At 37.3% G+C, this 5,085-nt stretch overlaps 1 long non-coding RNA gene across 1 annotated transcript; it reads right to left on the bottom strand.

Annotated features, from left to right (window-relative positions):
- Positions 1-1,219: 1,219 nt before the first annotated feature.
- On the bottom strand, positions 1,220-4,323 carry LOC122327846. The gene is made up of 3 exons (XR_006247727.1): positions 4,262-4,323; positions 3,307-3,359; positions 1,220-3,204 (listed from the first exon to the last, which is right to left on the bottom strand). It is a non-coding gene; the product is annotated as an uncharacterized LOC122327846 (long non-coding RNA).
- Between the last annotated feature and the right edge of the window lie 762 nt (positions 4,324-5,085).

Here is a 5,085-nt window from a genome sequence, read left to right on the forward strand (position 1 = left end):
TAAATAAGCCCAAATAGGACAAATTAAAAATGTGTTGTGCGTTTTCTCGTAGTATCTAATAACCAAATTAGCGCCTCACACCTTATTGTTTTCACAAAGAACCTTCAAAGAGAAATGATATAGTGATTCATTCTCTTGGCAAATTCAAAACTGAATAATTAAGATGCACATTTCAGAAAAAAAAATAAATAAATAATAATAATAATACATCCTGGTGGATAAATTGGAAGCAAAAGGTGAAGAACGTTTTTATTTCCTGTGTGCATTTCATTTGATTTAATAGTGAAGCTGCAGTGGGACCCAACCATACTGTAATTGCGCATTCCATTTTTAGCTAATGAGACAAAGCGATTGAAGGAGGGTTTTTTTGTACTTTTGCAGTAAGGAATTTATTATGCGGGAGTTTCGTTCCTGCACGCTGAGAGCAGAACTTAATGTACACCATGTCTATATAAAGCACAAATGACAGCTATTCTCAAAGATCCCAAAGAACGAATTATATTCGGAAATCAGTGTTGCAAGGATATGCAAATGAAGCATTTGCCTACTAGTAAGAACGGATTTTAAAATCGGCATTAAAGCTAATTCGATTGCATTTTGTTTTCAATAAACAATCAATCAGTAAGCAAACAGACAAACGAAAACGGGTAAAACAAGTACATGTTACAAAAGAAAAAATGAATAAATAGCTGGTTAAATGTGTTGCAATAGCGGTTTATGTCTTTTAAAAATTAACAATGATCATTTTAATATCCGGCAGAGCTTCAGTCGTGCTACTTTAAGATGCGTGGCGCAGTCAATTACTCCAAACACTCCTGTCTACTTGCATCCCAGAATGCAATGGAAGCATGCCACTGTCTCTTTCTCCTGCTGTCACTGCTCTCATTGACGGCGGAAGGCAAGAGCACAGTGGGATTCTGGGTAAATATTCTGAAACCTATTCTTGTAGGCGTAACTGACGTAAGGGAAATGAAGACACATGAGTCCAAATGTCTCAGAATGCATTAAAAATACATTTTTCAAAAACAAAAAACACACCATTTAAATGCAAGGATTAAAAGAGAGGCCATTTTTTCAGGATCCACCAGTAGCTAATTGGGGTTTTGATTCAACTTAATGAATCTTTTGAGTCTTTTACAAAAATATTTGAGCACTTATTCATTATTTGACCTATACTATACTTGTTTTTGACTCATTGAATCGCTGTTGAGACTTTAAGATTTGTTCAATGAAAAGATGTGTTACAAAAGACATTTTATAGACATAAATATTAGACAAATTGTGATACCATAATGACTTGCATAGATATCTAATGAAGGTCAAGGGCCAAAACCAAGCACGGGTGTATTTGTAGCAATAGCTGTACATTGTATGTGTCAAAATGATTGATATTTCTTTTATAAATCACAAATCTTTTGGATATTAGGTCTATTTCCTATCATAAATATTTCAAAACAGTTCTGATTAGTAATATGCATCGCTAAGGACTTCCTCTGGAGATCTTTAATAGGTGATTTTCTCAAAATGTAGATTTTTATTGCATCTTCAGATTGTTTTTGCCAAATACTGTCCTTTCCTAACAAACAATACATCAATGAAAAAACTATTTATTCTGCTTTCAGATGGTGTATAAATCTCAATTTAAAAAAAAAAAATGACTGGATTTGTTTGAGCCCCATACAGCATATACAAAATAAAACAAATGTATTGAAGTAAACAGAAATATTTAAGTATATACTTCAGTGGTCTCAGACTCTTGGACTCTTGGTCAACTGGAGCACGTAGCGCCGAGGACGCTGCTATCAGGCCTGCAAGACACATTGTGTGAGTCCTCCAGCTCAGAGCCTGTGACTCCCTGAGAACCCACGATAAACCGACACTCCCACTTAATCTGACACGCACAGAGTGTGTGTGTGTGTGTGTGTGTGTGTATCAGAGAGAGAGAGATACTGTAGCGCACACACTTGTGTCAGTTTGCTGTAGAAGCATGTGTGAGTTCCCACTGTACAGCGCACTTTAGGTTATTTCTGCACTCCTAGGCTATTATTGTTCCTGCGGGAGTATGGTCGTGTTGACCAGATCGCTCCATGCCGATTATTTTCTGCCTGTATGACGAGAGAAAAATTGCGACTCTGTATCTACTTCCTGTCCCTGTCCTATCTTCCTTTCAGTCAGGATAAAATGTGTATGCGCGGCTTTCACGTTAAGTGAGAAGAAAGTGCCAACAGGAGAGGAAATCTCAACCCACACCTGTGTTTTCACTCCTTTTTTTTTGAGGATCGTGCTAAAGTGAATGCTCATGTTGTCTAATGCCGCTGGTGCTCTTTCAGAGAATGTGTGAACCTCTTTGCTATGTTCATAATCCTACCTTGGGCTGTGTCTTTCTGAGTTCATGACAGTGGTGTAAATGTTAAATTCCCTAAGGCTTTCTCTGTCTTGTCCTTTTCAGCAGAAAATTGGCGAATTTATCGACATTGGTCCAATGACAAAGTCAAAGTAGCTTACAGCAGGTTTTTAGAACACGGTAGCCCTGATCAACGTGGCCTTCAAATCCTTTGCTATCAACTACCTTGAGCTTGAAATTATAGAATAATTCACTGAATGAGCCCAGAATGACTGATAGAACTTGTGAGAATGATTGATTCACTCACAAATCAAAGAGATCTGTTTATCAAATGACTGAACAATTTGTTCATGAAATTGACTGACTGATACATTTACAAACCATATTGAACAATTCACAAATCTGACTGAATTGGTCTGACAGGGTCTAGAGTTGACATCTCACTGAATCACTGAACCATTATCAGTGAATACAATCTTTAAAACTAAATTCACATGAAACTCTTGAACCTTTAAGAGACGGATAGTGCTGCGGATTTCTTATAAACCCATAAAAAAACCCCACCACATTCATATTGCGGTAATGTTTTTAAGGACTTTATAGAGCCAATATCCATTCACATGCCATCTGAACCCATATCAGCACTGATGCTTCTCTCATCTTGTGTCTCCCTGGAGACAGCAACCATGGAAACCGTGACAGGCCCCATTGACTGCAATCCCACAATTCCCTGTCCACTTGGCATGTACCGTAAAAGCTTTCGTCTGGAGGGCTTCTTTATTCAGGTGGCTTCAAAAAGTAGATTAGTTTACCTGCAATCGATTTGGCACACAAGGAAAAGACGGGGACGCCCTCCAGATCTGAAGAAGCACAATGACAATACATCTCAACGACATTTTAACCTCAGCCTAGAGATAAAATGTACTTTGTTATGAATGCAGAAGAATGAGAAGGTTCATTACATGACATCTAAAAAGGTAGGATGGGCAAGACGAAGATCTCAGCTGGTATTCAACTGTTTAAAATGGGGATGAGGTCATTTCATCTTCAACACACACACACACTGGAGTAGAAAATGTGAGTAATTTTTCTCTCACTACAAAAGAATTGAATGAATCATTCAGTATGGATTGTGAACATTTCAAACAATCCATGTAATGACTGAATCATACGGTCCATTTTGAGAACACGTTCTGAACTAAATGATCAGTTTGACATGAGTCACAAAACTGGACTGAGCGATTCATTTACACAACAAAATGATTGATTGACAATCAGTCCAAACAAATTGGACTGCATGACTTGTTCACTCAATTGATAAAATTTGACAGAAATGTCTGACAACCCAAAAAAAAAGATAGATTCCTTCACAAATTGGATTGAAAGACTTTTCACAAAAATCACTAGAATGATTCTTTGAATCATTATAAAAGACATAAAAGATTCACAGAAAAGGTATAAATGATACTGATTCATTCACAAATCAGACTGAATGACTAGTTTGCAAAAATGCTAACTATTTACAGACCGTCTGAATTATTGACGGAACTGGAAATGAAAATATGAAATGATTTCAATGAAAATGAAATGACCGAATCATTCACAAAGTAGAAAGAATGGCTTGTTTACAAAACCAAATGAATTATTCGTTTTCAAAGTGGACTGACTGAATCATTCTCAAATTAGATGCAATGATTCATTCATGAGTCTGAACTGAATTGTTTCTTGTGTCAACAACTCACCATTTCACAAAATATGCATCACTGAACCTTTGCATTTTTATTTTGCACGACTTTTGCTAACTTCATTCACGTAGGCAACACAAAGTCTTATTCTTTAAAACACAACAATTTCATTTTGAAAGAGCGTAAACAACAGTCTACCTCAAAACCCAACACCGCACCCAATACCACACACCTGGGAATTTTCTCCTGGACAATGAAAAAAAACCAATAACGATGGAGTAAGAACAGCAATACATTCACCTGTAAACAACAAAGCAATCACCACACGATTAAAGCCTAAAGGCTTTAGCTTGTTTAAAGCCACACTAAAAGAAAAAGAAAAAAAAAAAAAAAAAAAAAAAATCACATGACCGACTACATCTGAGGCAGCCTTACTGGACAACATTTTCCCTTGAATTAATTACTAGCTGTCAAAACGCATGAGTTTTATCATGGAAATGCCATGCAAATGTTATTTTACAAAAGCTCCCCTGTTACTGGTCAAATGGGGTTTTAGTACATATTGTTATGGACCTTTTTGTGAGGGCACAATAACGGTTATACAACGCTCTCCATCTCTCTCGGTAAGTTGCTGCGCATATGGCAGCCCAATAATCTCAAGCTTTCAAAACATTGCTCGCTCTATGCTGGCCCTCGCGTTAGAGTGATGTGCAATTTGTTTAGCGAGAGGCACTCTATAACGGCTAAAGGGAGGAACGCAACTGGAAGAAAAGCCTTTTATTGCTTCAGCATGGAGATCTTTCAGACAACAGCAAAATATACAGGCACTCCACTTTCCTGCCAGTCAGAGCACAGGCCAAAGTCCTTCTAAAGCGATGGCCGAATAAGTATTGTTTGCCTGAATAGCGAGTGGACAGGTATTGAATCGGTATCCTCGCCCTTGCAAAGACATTTAAGAAGACAAAAAGACTGTGGAGAAACTTAATATGTTGCACAGCCGTTACCCTATCAGATATAGATTTTTAAAGAGGATGTAATGTAGTTTTAATCCACGTT

Source organism: Puntigrus tetrazona, chromosome 22, assembly GCF_018831695.1.
Source record: "Puntigrus tetrazona isolate hp1 chromosome 22, ASM1883169v1, whole genome shotgun sequence".
Classification (NCBI taxonomy): Eukaryota; Metazoa; Chordata; class Actinopteri; order Cypriniformes; family Cyprinidae; genus Puntigrus; species Puntigrus tetrazona.